The sequence below is a fragment of the Hemiscyllium ocellatum genome, chromosome 6, assembly GCF_020745735.1.
Source record: "Hemiscyllium ocellatum isolate sHemOce1 chromosome 6, sHemOce1.pat.X.cur, whole genome shotgun sequence".
NCBI lineage: Eukaryota > Metazoa > Chordata > Chondrichthyes > Orectolobiformes > Hemiscylliidae > Hemiscyllium > Hemiscyllium ocellatum.
Window position 1 is genome coordinate 47,369,283 of NC_083406.1, and position 23,143 is coordinate 47,392,425.

A 23,143-nucleotide genomic window follows, 5' to 3' on the forward strand; every position below is an offset into this window, starting at 1 on the left:
GCAGAGAGTCTGCACAAATAATAGTGATCCAAAGATCATCTATGGGCATTTTAAAAGTAAAAGCATTATCTGAAAAATACTGGGCTAATTAAGGATGAAAACAAAATCGATGTGGAGGCAGAGAACTTCACCTGAGTGAAAACAACAAATGTTGGAGATCACAGTGCATCAGGCAGCATCTGTGGGGAGAGGGCAAGCAAACGTTTCGAGTCTAGATGACTTTTCATCTAGACCTGAAACATTAGTTTGCTCTCTCTCCATGGATGCTGACCAACCTGCTGTGATCTCCAACATTTGTGGTTTTTAGTACAGATTCCAACATCTGCAGTAATTTACTCCACCTTCACTTTCGTTTTACTATTGAAGAGGACTTTACCGAAGCTAAGTGCTTAAACCAGATACAGTAAAAACAAATAAAAAGGAGACTTTTAAAGGATTTGCATTAATTAAAGTGGATAAGTCAATTGGTTGAGATGGGAAACTTCCCACTTTGCTGAGAAAAATAAAGGTAGAAATTGCGGCAGTGCCAATTATAATCTTACAGTCCTTCTTAGAGCCAGTATGGTGTTAGAGAGGGTGAGGATTGCAAACATCACACCTTTGTTTAAAAAAGGGAAGGAGGATAAACCTGACAATTATTGATATTATGGTGAGGAGGTTAACACAAACAATAGGTATAATCCAGCCTAAATCTCTCTGAAGAGCAAAGAAAATATAACATAATTTTAAAAGTTTGAAGACATGTTTTGAACCCCAAGTGTACGTTACATCTGAACAGTAAGTATACAATATTATGAACCAAATTGAAAAAAAAAATGATTAATGCATAAGAGAAATTTGAACAATTAAAGGATTAAAGACAGCATTGCATTCAGCATAAAGATTTTGCACTGAAAGTATGTCTATTGAGATATCAATATACTCAGTCAGAATGGGCACATTGTGAGAATGGACAAGGATTTACACAATGTGTCAGAATGGACATCATCTACATACTCTGTCTGAATGTACAGACATCAACATATCTGTCAGAATTGGCTATGATCTATACACTATGTCAGAATCAACAACGATCATGACCACTGTGGGAATGGATAATAATCAACGTCTGTTAGATTGGACAGTGATCTACATGCTCTGTTGGAAATGAGTAGATCATCTATCCACTGTCAGAATGGACAAGGATCTAACACACTGTCAGAAGCACAGTGATCAAAACAATTAGAACAGAAATGAGCTACACATCTGTCAGAATGGACAGGGTTAAACTGCAACTTTTTGAATTCTTCTTCTGATAAGTTATTGCAAAACATCAGATCCGCTGTTTAATATCCTTTTAACAAGAGCATCTGTGTTAAAATTTAGCCAACATGAGGATTGACTGTAATGAGAGGTCTGTCTGATTCCTGTCTTATAATGAAGTCTTTAAAACTTAATCTGCTAGTATTTTCTTTCTTGCACCATCTGATGATTTAGAATGCTGCAGTCAAGCAGGGAGTCACATTTGCAATAATCAGCAGTTCAAAGTAAGTCGACATCAGCAAAAGGCTGCTTGGATTATACACTGTCAATTTCAACTTTCTGATTCATGGGATCAGAAAGTCTGCATATCTTGAGATATAACCATTTTCAAAACACACCTGCATTCTGAAGGAGATCAAAGTGATCTCGTGTTGTGATCAAAATTTGAAGAAAATGCAATGGTGGATATATGAAATTTTTGTCATGCACCCAGCAATATGGAAAGAACTGATATATTATGTCTCAAACTCTTTATCTGAATTATAAATTTTATTATATGCCACAGTGATGGAGAGATGATTAAGTATCTGTTGTTGGTGACAGTAGTAGCAGCTATTTGAAGTTTGTGAATTAGGAATGTTTGACAAGATGGCTATTGGAATAAGAATGAGTTTTATAAACTCAGGGCAACTTTTTACACTGTATGTTGAAACCGAATGTACTCAATAGAACAACACTGGACACCTGCTTAGATTATAGGATTACAAGCCATTTCTCTATTTCGAAAGAATTATCTTTGTGGCCATTTAACCCATTTCTGCCCTCTGACTCAGTCTGAATCAGATTGTCACATTTATGACTCATTTGATCTGAAGTTGAATGTTTAACCTCATATCTTTTCCAACCAGATCTCCCCAGAATTGCACTTCGGTAACATTACTTGCCCACTCCTGCCTCAGTCCATCTCTGCTGAATGTTTAGCTCCACAACTTTAATCATGTTGACACTTATATTTGAAAATTATCATAGTCAGTTGCTCGTGTTTCACTGTCGAAACTTCAACTTCTTTAAAACTCTGCTTTCTCTCTGCTAACTATCATTGTTCACCCACCCATTTATCCCTTTCCTTGTGGGTTTATATTGGCACCCAATGCTCAAATGCCACAAGTTTAGTGTTGGTCTTTCACTGGATTCATGTCTCCTTATCTGTATGATGCTCTCCAAACCTTAGCGAACTCTGAGTCTCCAACTTTAGTCTCTTGTGTACCTACTCTGCTCATCCCTATTGATGACTGTATTTTCAACCATGAAGGACCGACACTCTGAGACTTCCTTCTAAAATCACTCCATTGTTAAATTAATAATCATGACATTGGAATCAAAAACATGATTTTTAAATGTGTTGATAACTCCAAATTTTCTGTGTAGTCACGCATGTTTCTGTGTATACATATGTGTGTGTGTGTGTGTGTGTGTGTGTGTAGGTGTTTATGTGCCAATGATTGTGTGTGTATGCATTTATGTATGTGTATTTGTGTAGTTGTGTGAGTATATTCAAGTGAATATGCATGTGTGGGTGCACATGTGTTTCAGTTAATGTCTGGGTGGATGTGTCCATGTGAGTTTGTATGTATGGGCGCATATGTATGTGTGAGTATGTGAGTGCATGTGTGTGTCTGTATATATGTGTGGAGATAATCAATTCTGGGGAGCACTGTAATAAATTTCAACAAAACCAAAGATGTAGGAGCAGAAATGGGCTATTCCGCCCATTATGTCTGCTCTGCCATTCACTGAGATCATGGATTATCTGATTATCCTTAATCCTGCTTTATGGTTTTTCCTCAAAGTTTTGATTCCCTTACTGATTAAAAATCTGTCTGCCTATCTCAGCCTTAAACATACGTGAAGATCAAATCTCAGCAGTCATCTGGAATACAAAAGTTCCACAAATTCACTAACTTCTGAGAGAAATAATGCTTTCTCATCTCTGTCGTAAATGTGCAACCCCTTATTATGAGATTATGTCCCAGACTTCATGGAAACAACCTCACCACATTTGTCCTATCAAATTCCCTAAGAATCTTGGATGCTTCCATAAGGTTGCCTCTTATTCTTTTCAACACCAATGATTCCAAGCCCAAGCGACTCTCCTCATTTCACGGTCCCTCCAAATGTGATATCAGTCTTTTGACTGTCTCTCATGCCTATATATCTTTCCTTTGTTAAGGGCCCCCAAAAACTACTCATAGTATTCCCAGTTGTGCACTGACTAGTGCTCCATATAATTTTAGAAAAGCCTTCTTACTGTTATCCTGCATTCCCTTTGAGATAAAAGCGACATTCCATTTATCTTCCCTGTTACCACTGAACTGGGAGACTCGTCTCTTTTCCGTAGTTTTCTGCAGCTCTTCTCTATTTAAATAATATTTAGCTCCTCTATTCTTTTATGCCAAAGTGCATAATCTCACATTTTCCCACATGATATTCCATCAGTTAAGTTTTGTCCACTCACTTCGTCTGTCAATGACCCTCTTCAGACTCTTTGTGCCATTCTCATGACTTTGCTTTCCAATCTATTTTGTGTCATCCACAAACATGGCTGTAATATATTCTCTTCCTTTATTCAAGTCATTGGTGTATATTGTAACTTTTGCTCCAGCACTGATCCCTGTGGCACTCCATTAGTTAAAGGTTGCTATCATGAAAATGCCAAGTTGTAGACTTGCAAAATTGGACATAATATTGTTAAAGTGAATTTCAACACAGATAAATCTAAGCTATTAAAACTCTGGCAAGAAATGTAGGGCTGCATTAGACAGACTTTTTGACCGTCAGTTGAGTCAGGTATATTGTGGGGTTGCCAGGTAATTCAGCTAAGAGGAAAGTGGACTTAAAGCCACAATTCAAAGCCACAAACTTCTTAAGTGGCAGACAGGCTTGAAAGGTCATGTGGCTTGCTCCTGTATCTCATGTTTTGGTGGATTAGAGGAGCAAAGGGAACAGGAAGTGCAAATCCCCAATTCATTAGGAGAAGAAACACTGCATAAGAAGGCCATGAGAAAATGCAACAGGCATTACAGTTCACTTTTGCAAGTATAGAATTGTAAAGTTGAGAGGCTATGCTCAACTTATATCTAACTCTTTATTTGAAACATCGACAGTACAATTCTGGACATTGGATTAAAAAGGATATGTCAGCTCTTGGCATAAGGCAAAAAGAAATGTTTTACAAAATTGACATCAGAAATGTATGGGCATACAAATGTATGAAGGGGTAAGCTGGCCATATCTCTTTTCTCTAAGTATGAGCTGGTTGAGGGCAGCCTGACAAAGATCTTTCAAGTTATAAAGGTTTTGATGAGTGCACACAGAAAAAAATAGTTAGATCTATGAGGAAGACCAATTTGGAAATTCAGAAGAAACATCTTTATGCAGAGCGCAGTGAGAATGAAGAATTGGCTATCACAGAGAGTCAAACCAAAAGACCATAAGCCATAGGAGCAGAAATTAGACCATTCAGCCCATTGAGTCTACTCCGCCATTCAATCATAGCTGATACATTTCTCAATCCCTTTCTCCCCATAACCCTTGATCCCTTTGACAATCAAAAACCCATCAATCTCCGTCTGAAATATACTCAATGACCTGGCTTTCTGTGGCAGTGGATTCCATAGATTCCTCACTCTCTGGCTGAAGAAGTTTCTCCTTATCTCCGTTCTAAAGGGTCTTCCCTTTATTCTAAGGCTATGCCCTCGGGTTCTAGTCTCTCCTACCAATGAAAACACCTTACCAACATCTACTCTGTCCAAGCCATTCAATATTCTGTGTGTTTTAATTGGATCTTCCTCATCCTTCTAAACTCTATTGAGTATAGACCCAGGGTTCTCAAACATTCCTCATACGTTAAGTTTTCCATTCCTGGGACCATTCTTGTGAATGTCCTCTGAACACACTCCAGGGCCAGTACATTGTTTCAGAGATATGGGACCCAAAACTGCACACAATACTCCTAATGCAGTCTGACCAGAATGATATAAACTCTCAAAAGTACATCTCTGTTTTTATATTCAAGTCCTCTAAAAAAAAATGCCAGCATTGCATTTGCCTTCCTAACTACTGACTCAACCTGCAAGTTTACCTTAAGAGAATCCTGGATTAAAACTTCAGACTTCTGAATTTTCTTCCCATTTAGAAATAGTCCATGTCTCTATTCTTCCTACCAAAGTACATGATCTCACACTTTTCAGGTTGTACTCAATCTGCCACCTCTTTGCCCAATCTCCTCATTTGTCCAAATCCTTCTGTAGCCTCCCCACCTCCACAATGCTACCTGTCCTATACCTATTGTGTGCAAACTTGATCAGAATGCCCTCAGTTCCTTCATTTCGATCGTTAATGTACAAAATGAAAAGTTGTGGTCCCGTCACTGAACTTCGCAAAAAACTACTTGTCAATGGCTACCATCCTGAGAAAGAACATTTTATCCCTGCTGTCTGCTTTCTGCCAGACAGCCAACCTTCTATCCATGCTAGCACCTTGCCTCTAATACCATGGGCCCTTAATTTACTGAGTAGTCTTCTGTGTGGCACCTTGTCAAAGGCCTTCTTGAAGTCTAGGTAGATAACATCCATTGGCTCTCCTTTGTCTAACCTACTTGTTACTTCCTCAAAGAATTCAAGAAGATTTGTCAGGCATGACCTCCTCTTCATGAAACCATGCTGACTTACCCTATTTTAGCATATACTTCCAAGTAGTCAGAAATGTTATCTTCACAATGGATTCCAGGATCTTGCCAATGACTGAGGTTAAGCTAATCAGTCAGTCATTTTCCGTCTTTTGCCTTACTCCCTTTTTAAACAGGGGTGTTGGTATCTTAGTAATCTTCCAGTCCTCTGCCATCCCCCCCAACTACCCCCCGCCCAATTCTAGCGATTCCTGCAAGGTAACCACTAACTCCTCCACTATCTTTTCAGCTATCTCCCTTAGAACTCTGGGGAGTACTCCATCTGGTCCTTTCTTCTTGGGGTGATGGCCACCATACTCAGCTCTGCCCCCTCACTCTTTTGAAGTTTTGGGATATTACTCATGTCTTCCACCGTGAAGACTGATGCAAAGTAATTATTCAGTTCCTCAGCCATTTTCTTGTTCCTCACTACTATCTCTCCAGCATATTTTTCCAGTGGCCCAAATTTTGCTTCTCTTTTGCCCATTACATATCTAAAGAAACTCTTACAGTCTTCCTTTATATTACTGGCTAGCTTACCCTCATATATAATCTTCTCACTCCTTATTTTTTTTTGTTGCCCTCTTTAAGCTTCCCAATCCTCTCATTTCCCACTGCTCTTCACCACATTATATGCTTTCTGTTTTGTTTTTATGCTATCCCTGACTTCCCCAGTCAGCCATGGTTGCCTCATCCTTTTTGCACCATGCTTCTTTTTCCTCAGGATGGATCTGTGCTGTGTCTCCTAAATTACTCCCAGAAACTCCTCTTCACTGTCTTTCCTGCTATTGGTGTCTGTTTTCATATGATTACTCTTCCGTGAAGTGCCTTAAGACATTTGCATTACATACGCTATGTCAATTTAAATTATTACTGAATGAACACATATTGCTGAGGTTGAAATCTCTGAAAAATGTATTTAAGGCAGGATAGCTGGACTTAAAAGGAAGAGGTGACTAATGATGTTACAGTTAGTTGAAGAAACTCAAGAGGATGTGTTGAACCAAATAGCCTGTTTCTGCACTCAACATCCTACATGTGCACTCCTATGTAATCAAGTATCTACTTCTTTGACTTGGTAAAAACTGAAAGAACTGTGGATGCTGTAAATCAGAAACAAAATGAGAAGTTGCTGAAAAAGCTCAGCAGGTCTGGCAGCATCTGTGAAGAGAAATCAGAGTTAACATTCAGTTCTGAGGAAGAGTGACTGAATCTGAAACATTAACTCTGACTTCTCTTCAAAGATGCTGTTAGACCTGCTGAGCTGTTCTTTGACTTGGTGCCTATTTTCATATGACTACTATTCTATGAAGTGCCTTGAGACATTACCTTGATGACATACACTTTGTCAATTTAAATTATTATGTAATGAACACAAATTGCTGTTGAAAGCTAACGTGGTAAAACACTGGACATGAAACCAGGAAACTGAAGTAATAAACTTACTAGAGCTTAGTATTTGCCTATTACTTGAACTGTTGAGTTTGATTAATTATTGTCAGCTCATACCTCAGCTACCTTTATGCAACAAAGAGTGCAAATGGCTTATAAAACTGGGCTGATCTATTTGGAACTACTAGCTGGTTGCAGAGGGGCGATAATGATGATTACGAAGGAATCTGCAGTTTTGGATTCCCATAGAGCTAGTAACCTTTGAAAGAAATGATGTGCTGCAGTGGATAAAAGACAGATGACATGCCTCCCTTCAAAACAGCTCACATTTATTGTGTCTGCTGTTTAGTACTCAGCCTGCATCAGTCCACCTCATATTCTGAGAACCTCTTGTGACAATCGATCGCAGTACTACCTACCACAAAACATGGAATGGATTAGATAGCAAGCATGGAATACATATTCTACCACAGATTTACAAAGGACATAGAGAGCCAGAGATCAGGACAGTTTCTCTGCCCAAATCCCATCCCATGGAAATGCCGTAACTCACGTTTATGAGTTTTGAAAGAATCAAACCACTCCACCCCTGTCACAGAGACAGTTTCTCTATCCAGATGATGGTATTGGGTAACCTCTTGAAGTTGGAGGACTAAGCTATCTATAAGAACAAGAAACTGAGACGAGATTTCAATATGGAGGTGCCCTCTCACCAACTATTTTAAAAGTTAATTCAAATCCATGTTTCACAGCCAGGCCATGTTTGTTGTGGAGGTTGGAATGAGGTTACAAATCAGCTTTTGTCTACATTTGCGCCCAGGCTGGGAAGACTCCTGGGCCTGCCTGGAATATTGGTCCATAGCCTGCACGTGGGTGCCCATCTGCAGTCAAATTGTGACCCCACTGTCAGCTCAGGAAACTGGAAGCTGATTGAAAATTTTCAGTTGGCCCTTTAATTGAAGTTAACTAGGCTTTAACTAATATAATCAGCCGCCTACCATGTGGCAATGGATAGGTCTGCTGGCCCTGAACAGGAATCAGCAAAAATGTCTGGTGCCAAGAATGGGTTCAAGAAATTGGTAAGCCTGTTAGCACAGTATACTTGGGCCATGTCCACCTTTATACTTGTCTCTGTTGGACCCTGAATATGCCATCGAGAGATTCACTACAGGCAAGTGGGATCTATTCAAGTTGAACTTGTCACACAACAAATCAATGAATTTGTAAAGTTTGAATGTACTCCTCTCAATAGATGGGATTACACAGGACAGATGATATTAAGCTAGAAGCCTTAGATAAAAGAAACTGCACAGAAAAGAGACATCATTTGTTTTGGGATCCTCAGGTGTCCTACAGAGAACTCATCAAAACTCGACAAGCCTTACTTAGGAAGGCACAATGTTTCAACTCATTAATGGTACTCTCTGGTACTGAGGAAAATGACAATGATATATAAAGTTTAATCGCTCTTTTGTCCTACCTCTATCCATAACAGCACAGAGGTAGTGGTGGAGGACATTGCATCTTTTTCCCAGCCAAAGGAGGGAAATTAAACAAGATTAACTATTTAAATCACAACATGGAGAGATATAGTTTGATCTATTTGTTCCCATTGGTATTTATTCTCATGGAGCAGGCCTGGAACTAGAGTTCTTTGTTCTGACCATTCAGCAGTGACTTCTGTAACATGCACTACATATGTGAATGATTGATGAAAACCATCAGTTAGAGAAACTTGAACATGGATATAATTAACCAGAGTTGCTATCAACTCAACTGAGTCCATTTGAGGAAAAAGCAGAAAGGAACCATGACTCAGTTGTAGGCCGTTCGGCCTTTCAAGCTGTTCTGCCATTTAGTTATCTGCTTCTATTACTGATTGCCAGTGACTTTACTCCATATCCCTTAATAATAATCTTGCCTAATAAAAAAAATCTGTTTTCTATTTTCAATTCCTCTAGCTATTTGTGAGAGAGAATTCCAAATTTGACTATGTGAAGAAGTGCTTTCCAACATGAACTCTGAATTGCTTATTGCTGATTTTAAATTCAGGTTAAGTTCATACCTCCTTCTTTTTGAGTTTTGAGATGAAATAGCTTCTAGCAACTTTAAACCCTTCAAAAACATCTCTGTTAATTTAGCTGTTATCCTACTCATAAGTATGAGATAAGAACAGGATTAGACCATTTGGCGTCTCAAGTCTTCTCTGCAATCCAATAAATCATGGCAAGGTTGATTGTAACCTGAACTCTGCATTCCATAAACTGACCCCCACACCCCTTCCATTACCACATTGCTTATAAAGAATCTATCCCCCGCTGCCTTACAAATGTTCAGTACCAATTTTCATCATCTTTGATGAAACTAGTTCCAAAGACTCATGGTCTTCTGAATGAAAAATAATTCTGCTCATCTCTATCTTAAATGGACAACCCCTTTTCTTTCAATGGTGACCTCTAATTCTACATTCTCCCACAAGGGGACCCTTCTTTTTGCAACAGCCTTATCAAGATCCCTCAGGATATTATCCGTTTCAATCAAGTTGTCTCTTACTCTTCAAAAGTCCAACCAATACAACCCTAGCCAACTGATACAACACTTTCCTCATACGGCAATCCACTTATTCCAGGAATTATTCGAGTAAACCTTCCCTGAACTACTTCCAATGCATTGACATCCTGCATGCAAATCTTTTGTTATTCATGCACCAGAACATTCTGCATCTTAGAGCTTTGCAATCTCTTACCATTTAGATAATATGTTTTTTTTATTCTTTCTTCCAAAAAGGACAATTTCACATTTTCCCACATTGCACTCCACTTACCAGATCTTCAGCCTCACTTTTTTCCCTTTATAGTCTGATTATGTCCTCTTCACAACTTATTTACCCACCTAACTTTGTGGCATCACATTTAACAACCATATTTTTGTGGCCCCTTCATCCAATCATTTGTATAAATTGTAAACGGTTGAGTCCTCAGCACTGATCTATGTGGCTCACTACTCATTACATCTTAGGAGCAGGAGAATCGACATTTGGACAAGAGCCCTTCATCAGGGAAGGGGTCTTGCCTGAAAAGTCGATTCTCTTGCTTCTCGGATGCTGCCTGACCTGCTGTGCTTTTTCAACATCCTATTCTCGACTCTGATGTCCAGCATCTGCAGTCCTCACTTTCTTCTACTCATGACATCTCGTCTGCTAGAAATGCCCTTTTTTTACCTATTTCCATCTTCAATATGTATATAGCCCACTATATGCATTCTACTCTCCTAATTTAATCCTTTCAATTTGATATTATTTTGCCAGGAAAAAGGAAAAGGTCTAGTGCAATTGATGACCATGTTGGATTATTTTAAGTACCTAGTTTGTTTATATTGGCGAAGCCTCCTGTTCCTGTGGTACTTCCACAAAAGTGAAAGCTAATAAAAGACTGAAAGCTTTTATTTTTGATTTCCTCTTCAATGAGTAATCAAAATTGCAGAAACTCAAGAACCCATGGATCCTGTTACAATCGTGTAGCTAAAATTCTGCAGGATCACCGCGGGGATATCAGTTTTCAAACTAAAGCTAGCAACTTGGTAGTAACTTGAACATTGTGTCAAGTAACATTAAAATGGCAGAGAAGATAAAATATGCAAAAAGACTGTTTTTTTGTTACCTATATATTGCTGAATAATTCACAATTTCAATGGAGTATATGAGCTGGGCCTATCTATCACTTTCCTTTCACCAGCAGTTTTCTGTTAAATTCATTGACTTATACAATCATAGAATCTCTACAATGCAGAAGGAGGCCATTCAGCCAAACAAATCTTCACTGACCCTCCGAAAAGCGTCTCACCTAATCCCCTTGTCCTATCCTTGTTTCAAAACCTCTTGGTAGGACATCAGGCATACTCCAGTAATTCATTCAAGAAACCATTGTTCAACTGTAATCCTTAATATTAAGTATAGGTAGACAGTTATAGGTGAAATATCAGCTGGTCCCAATTCTCTGCCTTTACCAACATCTAGACTTTCGGCCTGAAAAGTGGATCATCTGGTCAGTTTTCATCATTAAAAATCCCTGGGCAACAGTCTCCCTAATAATCTTCCATACTGCATTCTTATCCCAGCCTTTATTTTATTTCAGTGCAAACAAAGTATTAAGAATGGGTAGGAAGTGGATTTGCAGCTGCAATCAGATTGGCCATGATTTTATTGAATGGTGGAGCAAGCTCAAAGATGCCAAATGACTGCTCCTAATTCCTAAGTTTGTATATCACAAATCAAATATTGTTTTGTACATGTGAAACCTCTTGACTTGTTTCTGAGAGATGCCATTTTCAAGAATTTTATGTATAGTTATGCTCATTAGTTGAGTGTTATCTCATGATTCTGCAGTAATCCATTTGTGCCACAACATGTTCTGTTGAATAATTCCAGAATCTTGTACTATAGTGAGAAGCTACACATTCAGGGAGCTTATCCATCAGCACACCACAATGCCCAACTTTCTTTAACTTTGCCTTAACCAAGTAATTTACGTATATTTGATATTCCTTGAACGTAATTTAGCTACTACCAGAGTAGGTGAAATCCCAGGAGTGAAGTGATATCAATATCACAGCAGATTATCTCATAGACTGTCCATAGCTCCTTTCCACTATGCATAGATGAACAATGTCTCCAACCTCTGCTCCTCCTCACTTGTATGGTATTGTGTCATTCATAAAATAATCAATCAAGTACCTGCTCTCCTGTTCCTCCTGAGCTGTGCACCTGAACTGGCGAAGGATGAACATGAGTCTTGTGATGAAGCTTCCTCAAAGTTTGTGAACATGTCCTTGAATTTCATTCCTCTACCATGCCAGGAGTCAGAGATTTTTGTCGGACTGTGAGTACAAAACTGTGAAAAAAAATTTATGATGTTGGATGTTTGAAGTCATGAATTTGTGAATCATACTTCATTGATTGTTGATGACAAATCATCAGGAGTATCGCATATAATCAAATAGTATAATGCTATAGTCCTGTCAACAGGTCATTATGCAAATTCTCTCTATCAGCAGTGACCAGGCATTTGAAGATTCAATCTATCTCCATCATCTCTTCTTCCTCTGTTATAATCAGGGGAACTGATACTGGTGGGTCAACACTGTCAGCCCATACTTCTTCAATTCTCTTTCCCTCCTTGGTGTTCTTCTGTAAGGAGAGAAAGCAGAGTCATTGTGTGTGAGGATGAAAAGTTATCATTTGTGGAGGATCAAATTGAGGGACCAGTGTAACATTGCCTTGGTGCAGCTGAGCAGATGGAAATGTGAGGGGATGCCTTGAGTATTGGAGATCAGTGCTGTGTATGCTGGACCAAGGAATGATTTGCAGAAGAGGGAGGTAACTTGAGTTGATTAACAGTCCTTACTTTTGTTGACCAAATCAGTTCATTGAACCCTTAGTAACACTGCGCACATGTGTGCGGCATCACAAATCTGCTGTTGACTTCCTCTATCACTTTCAGCTATGTCTGTTTGTTCTCTGTGGTTCCTTTGCCACTCCACAGTAGATGAAGCATTCTGTAGGTTCTCATAAACAAGATCATGACATCCTAGAACATCTCAGAGACCAAGGTGCAATGCTCTATTGTTCAGTCTGTAATCTAGATACTGGGGAGTTCCATCCATGAATTCTGGGATCTCTATTCACTCGGGTGGTTAAATAGATAGCTTTGGGTCTTCATCATGCCTACCTGCTTCACTAGGTTGGGAAATTCAGGAGCAACTTGACGAGTACATACTGAAATGTCTAAATTTCCAATCCACTGCCAACCTCTCCAGTTGTGAGTCACATTATAACTCAGGCCAACATCTCCAAATCCACTAGTGGTGCAGGTGTTTCCCTTTTAATTCCAACATCTTTATGGCTGTTTGCAAATATGTTTTGAATATTATTTCACAAAGGGCAATGGAATTCTATGTTCTCCATGATGTGTTTCCAAAATTGAATGTGCCACCATTAGGAAGCCAAAATCAAAATGAAATGGTTTCTCAAGGGGAATTATTCTGGAGTAACCCCTGCAAGTCCCAGCCCACCTTGTTTAGTGTTAATACACTTTGCATCTTGATAATAATGTACACAAGTGTCAGATTCATGGTAGTTGCTTTATTTTCATTGTACCTGTCACACGTTTTGTGACATGTGTTACAGCATTCAGACTGTTCTCAGCAGATAATGAATTCATTATTGTGGCAGGTTTTTATTGTCATCACTATATTTGCTGGCCTCTTTATATTGATACCTCCAACTCTGCCATGTTAACTTGCTTCAGGCAGCAGCTAGAGTAACAGTGAAAACTCTTTCGTACACTGTCGGGCACAACAAACATAATTAAGAGCTTCTGTATTTATGTTTCATACCTCAGGATGGCATATATAAACATTAATAACACACTATTCTTTTCCAGCTTGCAGTAAAAAAACTGATCTTATATAATTTAATTACATCAAAGGATTGGTTTAAACACAGAACAAATTGATAAGAGCATCTTAGAGTCACAATATTTAGAGGCTAGTTACAAGCTTGGATTCAAACCAAAGTCATCCAGACTCCAATTATTGAAGTAAGTAAATTCACTTTTTAGTTTTAGTGTCAACTCAAATATTCACCTATTATTGTGGTTATAAGTCTGGCATTCTCTTGATCCATGTCCCTTTATTTCCTTGTTTAATAATAATCTTTCCCCCGTCAAATGTTTAGTGCTTTTTTGTGTGTGTACCACATTCACTGACTTCTCAGAATGCATTGGTTGCCTTTTCTTCCTCTCTCTTGCTCAGAGTACTTACCCTAGATTTCAGCCATTTCAGTGTCAAGGCAGACGACTAATGAGGACCTTAAATAAAGTAGATGACACGGACCATTCTTTGATTTGTACCAATTACAGGTCAAAGACTATCACCAAAGAAGAGTGTACACATGCAACAGTGTGTAAAATGAATTTAGAGACCTGCAGTGTGGCACTAATAAATGTGCTTGAAAAATAAGATCTGGTTCTCAGCACTGACAAAGTAGTCCAACCTGAAGTACATTGCCACAGTATAAGTTAACTGATCTCTTAGAGGTGCATCAGAGGAACTAAGCAGTGGCAGATTTATTTTAGACTTGGACAATAATCACAACGCCTTTGTGATTTCTTAACTGGTTCATAAGCTTCTGTAGGTAAGTTTGTCAGAAATTTAAAAAAAAATTATAATAATGTTGCAACTTCTTCAAATGTCTTAATTGTGGCATCTGTCAAGTCTCAGGATTATATACCCCAGTACTGTAAAATGTAGAAATTGCCGATGACACTTTATCTATATATACTATAATTTTACTTGTCAAGGAATGCAGATTCCTAATCTTTCTGTAGAAAATTAAATACAACACACATACAACCAATTGGACACAATGATTCATTTTGAATTTATTCCAGAATAGTAACATTCTCAAAACAAATATTCATGAAATGTATTGCAGGTGATTTAATCATCTGATATATAACCACAACCCCATACATTTCAAATCCAACATTTTACCTTCCACTAAGTCAATATCAGTTTGCTAACTCTGCACACAGTTACTGATGCAGGCAACATCCTGTCACTGCACTTATCATGGAAGCAGAAAGATTTGCAAAATTCTGTTTTAAACATTAGTAATTGCAAACCTGTAAGCAAAGTCTGACCAAAAGACTATTTGTTTAATGTTGTATTAGCCACGAACTTCCTGCACAAACCATAATTGATATCCACTCTCTAATTTTTGGATGCATGCACAATGTCTGTCCACCCCTTCAAGATAAATTGATGCGATCAGGTTTTTCCTAAAGCAAGTACTAGTTTGATGTACCAATGTAGAATATGCAAAGTTAGATGCAGCATAATCCCTGGGCTACAAGGGGTTAGCTGTATCTGAAGGAGAATATAGTGGTGTCTTGGATATTGATGGTGGAATGATCTAATTCAGAGAAACTGAAATCAATAATCAGTTTGGTCTGCACAATATATTGACACTCTGGCAATGGTATTGCTTTCTGGCAATTTAACAGGAGTCTTATTTTACTCTTATATTGTACTGGAACTGACACTGCAAATCAAAATGGGAAAGAGTGTTTTGGATTGTGAATGAGTTTCCCTCATTTATTATTTATCACCAGGCTGGGATCAGTTTTGAAAGTGCCACACTCAAACCAGTAAAAACAATCAGCATCCTCCTTCATTGTTACCTTAGCATTGCTTCAGAATTGTCTTTTACTTCATAGTATTTGGAGTCATAGAGCGAAACAAACCCTTAGGTCCAACTTGTCCATGCTGACCAGATATCCTAAATAATCTAGTCCCATTTGCCAATGTTTGGCCTGTATCCCTCTAAACCCGTCTTCTTCAAATACCCATCCAGATGCATTTAAATGTTGTAATTATACCAGCCTTCACTTCCTCCAGCAGCTCATTCCATACACACACCATGCTTTGCGTTAAGAGGTTGCCCCTTAGGTCCCTTTTAAATCTTTCCCCTCTCACCTTAAACCTATGCCATCTAGTTTTGGACTCCCCCACCTTGGGAAAAAGACCTTTACTATTTACCCCTCAGCCTCCGATGCTCCAGGGAAAATAGCTGCAGTCTATTCAGCCTCTCTCAATAGCTCAAACCCTCCAACCCTGGCAACAACCTTGTAAAACTTTTCTGAATCTTTTCAAGTTTCACAACATCCTTCCTATAGCAGAAAGAGAAAGAAATTGAATGCAGTAATCCAAAAGTGGTCAAACCAATGTCCTGTACAACTACAATATTACCTACCAACTCCTCGACTCAATGCACTCATTAAAGGCAGGCATACCAAATGCCTTCTTCACTATCCTGTCTACCTGTGACTCCACTTTCCAGGAACTATGAACCAGCGCTGCAAGATCCCTTTGTTCAGCTACAAAAAATATGGACCGCTTCGTGAATTTTCATGTCATCCATGTTCATCTTCTCTGTAAGTTTCTAATTTTAGAATATCTGCTGCCGAAGCAAGCACTGAAAATGTGTGAACTTGTGACCTTCCAAGATTACAATTGAATACTGCTGTAGCTGTTTGGTGGAGTGATGTGCAGTCCATGACAAGACAAGCAAAACATTGTCAATGACAATGACTGCTAATGATGTTGCATGTTTAAGGGATAAACCTAATGGTGAAAGGAAGGAATTAAGGAAGGGCCCAGAGTTGTGTGCAAAGTATCTCATGGGAGTGACAGATGAGGACATGAGGTGAAATGGATCTACCTACAATGTGGAAGATGTTGCTGCATTTACAAAAATGTCCTTGCTTTTCATTGTGGCATTGCAAATAAATATATTATTGCTGTAACTTTCTTACATTCCATGTTTACAAAACAAGTAAATTTTACTGGTAAAAGGAACAGAACCAAGAGGGCATGGATTTAAAATGATGTTCAGTGAGAAATTATAGATTGGAATACACTGCCTCGAAATGCAGAGGAGACAGGTTAAGTTGAGGCATTCAAGAGGGCGAATGGTTATTTGGATAGAAACATATGTAAGGGTATGGGAGAGAGAAAAAACAGGAGATTGGCAATAGATTAATGATGCTTGTTTGAAGAGCTGAAGCAGGCACAATAGGCTAAATGACCTCCTTCTGCACTGTGACATTTCCGTAATTCTGTGATTTGAACCACCTCATCACCTTCAGTGTTGGAGAGGAGATATTTGTATACCTACTTCCATCTGCTGACATTCTATTATCTTTGTTAAATGCTTCACATAACAGCATCAGCATGTCATTCTGTTCTGGTGATAGGTGGAGCCTTGCTGAGGCATCCAGTGTCTTGCTTCCCAGCTGGATAGCCTCTTTTGGAAAGTCTGCTGAGCCACAATCCAGTAAAGCACTGAGGAGTGCCAGCGTTTAGCCCATCTGAGAATCAAAACCCCAACAGTGGAGGTTATGTCCAGCAAAATCTGCCATCCAATCAGAGACTGGTACCTCGCTCTCAGCTCCCCGGGGAAGGTAATAGCTACTTCCAGAAGAACACCCTGGGAATCCCAGTGTTCTGAAGGGACCCCATTCTGAAATTGCATTTCAAATTTATTTCCATTCCTACCCTTCAGTTCTCAGACAGTGGACTGAATATTCCCAAAATCAAAAATAACTCAGGATTATATCCATTCTTGGCTCTGCAATGGCTGTAGAACATTTTAAAAATAAATATCCTAAAGCCTATGTGGGCAGTCAGTATGTATTAGGATCCAGAAGACTGATACCAGCAACTTCTACATTGTACCACTGTCATGGGGAATGCAGAGAACATTTGGTCAATCTGGGATAATGGTTCTTAATTTTTGGGGCCTAAAACGTATCAGTTGGCTGGCAACATCAAGAGAACAAAGGCCCTCTTAACCACTTGTGGAATTGTACCTATTAGTGACTCAAGACTGAAATCTCCCCAAAGCACTCAAGGTGCTTTAGAGGCAGGAAGGATGGCTAGGAAATCAAGTTAACTAACTGCAACAGTGTTGCCAAAACCCTGTCTTCTGCTCATAGACACATGCGCAATGGTTGTCATTGGGCAACAATGGGAAGGCGGTACCTCTCCTTATAATTCCCATTTATCAATCAATTACAACTCTCAGCACAGAAAAAGGGGTAAACTGGGGGAAGATCATAAAAACTAGGAGCAGCAATAGGCAATTCAGCTCATCAAACCTGCTCCACCATTCAGTACCATTGTGGCTTCCCATAACCACTTAATGATTACTAATTAAAAATCTATCTCCTACAAATGTATTCAATGAGGAATCTCAGGAACCTGACCTGAACTAGTCAATAACACAGATGATAAAGGATATGTCTACTGAGCCATCCAGAGGACATGCTGGACATTCCACATAAAATAACCATTTGCAAATGCATTCAACCAGTAGGCTTAAACCACAAAACTCAATCAAGAACAACAGGGATAACTGCAAAATATAACTTGTTTGTATATTTCTGCTTTGGTAGGATTATATGTTAATTAAATGTATTTCCTTTTTAAACAATGGCTTTCAAATATTTGTGGTTCTCATGACCTTCAATCCCAGTGTTTATTTCGATTACAGTTTATTGTTATTCAAGAACTGTGAGTAATGTTGATCTCACTGTCGTTCAGAAGCATGCCAGATAATTATGGATTGTGGATGTTAGTTTTACCGTGTATAATACTTGCTTTGCTCATTTTAATTATACATGCATAAAATTTGATCTTGAAGTAACAAATTTGATGTGCACTTTTGTTTACAAATGAGAACTATAATTTAATTTTAATATATGTACTCAATGCAGAAGGTCACTCAGCTCATTTGCTGATACACCCAGGTAGTTTGTCACAGAAGTGCCTCCATGGACATAGTTGTAAAGCTATTAGCTTTTACTGAGTTCGCAATGCATAACATTGAGAAAAAACAGAATTTGCAACATCTGTAAAGGACAAATAGGAAGGTCCATTAAATACATAAAACATTCTGCACAGTTAAAGTAACAACAGGAGCTCTAGTTCATCATTCCTGTTTCACAATTCAAGACTTACATTAATAAGTTCTGAAATTTAATAGCGGCAAGTGCTTGTTATATCATTGCGCTTCTTTTCAGCTCGATTATATTTGTATTTTTTTCAGAATGATTTTCCTGAACTGCGTGTTTTGTTTCCAATAACCAAATGATCGGCATCATAAGGATGGAATTCTTTTTTGATGGAATTATAGTATAATGATTCCAATACTTTTCATGTTAGGTTAAAATTCTGTTCAGTACATTTTTGGAACAAAAGCAGCGGCATTCAACTATTTCACTAAGGTTCACAATACCTACTGGGGGAGAAACTGATGGAGAAGACAACCATGTTCCTGCATTTCACCAACACCATCACCATATCATCAACAACCCACCAACAATGTCCTCTCCCAACTGAAGTCTGACAATGTTCTTATGTCAAATTCTGTGTATGCAAATTGTACATAAAATTTACAAAACACTGTTTTAACCTCAGTTGGAGCATTTTGTACAGTTCTGGGAGCTATAATATAGGAAAAATGTGAATGGGAGAGCATGCAGAAAGGCCTATGTAGAAATAAGGATTTCTCATGAGAAGATAGATTGGAGAAGTTAGATCAGTTTTCCATGGAGAAGGAAGGCTGAGGAAAGATCTGATAAGGATCTTCAAAATTATGGAAGAAATCTAGATAGAGCAGAAACTGTTCTTACTCATGAAAAAAATGAAAATTACAAAACACAATATTAAAGTATTAGTAAAAGAAGAAAAAATGATAGGAGTAAAATCATTTGTTACATAGAATGATTGATTAGGGCCTGTAGAGAAGGCAGGAGAGAGGTAGAAATTGAGCTGTTCATTTGGAGAGCTGTGAAGACAGGAGAGACTGAATGTCCTCCTTCTGAGGTGTGATGATTCTAAGATCCCAATGGCTGTGGCATCTGTTATCATACCTGAACCTGAGATGCACATATGAATATAAGACTTTGGGTGTATGTAATTTGGAGAGTGCATTCTTCACTTCCTGCCTTTGGTTCGCTGAGTCATGAGCCCTTACAACCCAGCAGCTGTGCAGGCAACTTAGTCCAAGGTCTCTATCACGAAGGATTAAACCAAGAATAATGACAGACACAATAACATCCAAGGTTTGGTGCAGCCCAGGATTTTTCCTTCTATGCTTGTCTGCTGAAGTTGAAATATATTTTAAAAATCCTAAGACCCAAATCATTTGAGATTCTAACTTGTCCTTGAAAACCAAGCTCATTTACTTTTCTGTAGTTGGCGACAATCTTTATCTTCTTTCTGCTATATATTGTTATGGAGCAGGCCAGCCTCCTCAAAACATTTCAAAGAAGGGAGCCCAGACCTTAACTCTGCTAGTTGTTTTAAGCAGGTCTTAAGTAGATATTCTAGGAGAGATGACGCTGGTCAAACCATTTAGTTTTAAATAAAACTGAGTTTATTTACACAATTACCAAACGAAACATAAACAAAAGAGAACAGAATAGCAAATAATTTAACCTGTCTGAAAACCCAACAGATTATTCCAAACTAATAGTGTTGTTCCAAATACTTGCAACAATCCCCATAAACACCCTTTGGCACAAAAGGTAAAATCAATCACAGGTTCTTACAGGATAGAAGTCAGAGAGAAAATACCAGCCTGGAGCTGTTTCTTTGGGACTAGCAACTTTAGTTAAAACAACTAGCAGAGTTAAGGTCTGGGCTCCCTTCTTTGAAATGTTTTGAGGAGGCTGGCCTGCTCCATAACAATATATAGCCACTCCCCTTTCATTGTAGAAGTGTTCTTCTTTAAAATTTGAAAGCCTTCTGCCTGAGGCAGGGGCATATGTTAGCTATAAACAAATTAGCCCTGAAACCCTTCAACCCTGGACTTTTTGGAGTCTTTTACGACCTCACTAAAAAATAAAGGCAAGAACACCATAACCTTGTTAATGGAGCAACTTTGTCACAATATCCCACAATTTTCTCTGTTTCCTTGGTGATCTCCTTTGTATAAGAATACTTCAATTTGCAAACCATCTAATTTCATCTTAGTGTTACTCCAAAATTACACCTTGGAAATTGGAAACTGAATGCAGTGAATGGTCAGATTTGAGACCATGCATTCAATTGTTCAAAGCATTATTCTCCAAGTCACTGTTTTTTATTCACTCATGTGATGTGGATGTCATTGGCTGAGCAAGCATTCATTGCCCATCACGAGTGGCCTTCAAGAAGCCGGTGTTGAGTTATTTTCTTGAACAATTGCAGTCAATGTTCTATAGGCAGGCCCCACAAAACTGTGAAGTTAGAAAGTCTAGAATGTTGGCCCAGTGACACTGAAGGAATAGTGATAGATTCATAGAATCCCTACAGTGAGGAAGCAGGCCACTTGACCCATCGAGTCCACACTGAAGAACATCCATCCACCCACCACCCTACCCTTTCCTTGTAACCCTGCATTTCCAATGGCTAATCCACCTAGCCTGCACATCTCTGGACTCTATGGGCAATTTAGCATTGCCAATACACCTAACCTGTACATCTTTGGACTGTGGGACAAAGGTTGAATACCCAGAGGAAATTCACATAGACACAGGGAGAATATGCAAACTCCACATAAACAAAAACGAGAGGCTAGATTTCAATTCAGTTCTCTGGTGCTGCAAGACAGCAGTGATAACCTCTGAACCACTGTGCCACTTATGATGTATTTCCAAGCTACGATGAGGAAAGGTTTGAAGGGGAAATTGCAGGTGGTGGTGTTCTCATGTATGTTCAGATATTCTCCTTTTATGAGGTCCAGGGTACAGGTTTGGAAGCTGTTTCCCGTCCTATGTTTTGCTATCCCAGAAAAAAAAACTGTTAACAAAACCCAGTATACTTGAACTGAAGATATATTTGAAAATGAATGTGCTGGTCATTCTGAAGCTCCATTTTGAAGTACATAACATGAATCAGAGCAGGTTGTGTTATTCAAAAGTTCTCTGTTTTTTTGAGAAGGATGACCAAAGTTTTCAATTAATTGTCAAATCAAAATTTAAGACATACCATAACTTCAAAGGTAAACTTTATTTATGAATTGCATCTGGAAAACTAACTCCATGAGTAATATTTCTAAGCCAGTTAAATAAACTTTTATTCATATTTAACTGTAATATGTGCTTTATGGAAATAAATGCAGAAAATCAGACCACAATTTGGGTGCAAAAGAAGGCAGAATCTAATACCCTAAGTGGCAAGTTTAGAGGTATAGAGGGCATTTAATTGGACTGAAAGATGCTGGGTGGGGTTTCCACCACTTTCCCACTTCTGTCCAATGAAGTCCAGGTTGGAAAATTTTGTGGGTGGTCTTTCCACCTGATTAGGGTCTTTAGGTGGCAATTAAATTATACTTAAAAGCAACATACCATCATTGTTAGTTTTCAACTATTGGTGGGCTGCAGATTGATTACACAGGAAGACAAAAGCAAACCCTTGTTAGTTTTCTTTGCTGGCTTCTGAGGGGGTGAGGTTGGGGAAGGTGGTTTAGGGGATAAGTGTCTCATTAAAGGGTGCTGAGTTACAGGAAGGGGGTGATTTCTATGAGCTTCCCTTTCCCCACCTTTGGCATCAATTCCAATTCCCCTCCCCTTAACTCCAATCCCATCCACCCTCATCTTTAACCTTAGATTCCTCCTGATGATCTCACCTGCATTGGGAGAGGTTCTAGATCTGACTAAATAGCTGTTCTCATATGAGTGGCTGTGGGTTGTTGTTTATTCAAGGGATGAATCAAAAGTGGCCGTTTAAGTACTTTCCACAATAGAGGAAATACAGGACTTGTCCCGGGTCTCCAGGTGATTGGCAAGACCATTGTCACTTGTGCTAAATTTGGTCCAATGCTATTAATCAAACACATGCAGAAAGGATATTGTTTAGATATATTTTTGATTATTTTTACTATTATATCTCCCATAAGAAAGGGAAAAGATGGATCATCTTTCCTTGTACATTGTTTTAAAATCATTATCTGATCTTTCTCTGAAGACTATAATTTTTCTCTGATACTTTTTCCTTTTGCATATACTAACCAAAACATTAAGAAAAGCATGGAAACAATTAGACTGCTCAGGTATTCTGATAAACTATGCCAATAAAGGGCAATCACAGAGGAAACAGAGGAAATTGTGGAGTATGTATTAGAGACAGGATAAAGATTCAGTCTATCACAGGTCATATGAGGCATTAGTAAAATTG

At 38.6% G+C, this 23,143-nt stretch overlaps 1 protein-coding gene and 1 pseudogene across 2 annotated transcripts in view; one reads left to right on the top strand and one right to left on the bottom strand.

The window, feature by feature from the left end:
- Positions 1–23,143, top strand: part of gpc6a (glypican 6a) — a 1,030,971-nt gene that overhangs the window by 499,832 nt on the left and 507,996 nt on the right. The gene's annotated exons all lie outside the window — the stretch shown is intronic.
- LOC132816999 (U6 spliceosomal RNA) lies at positions 16,302–16,391 on the bottom strand (annotated as a pseudogene).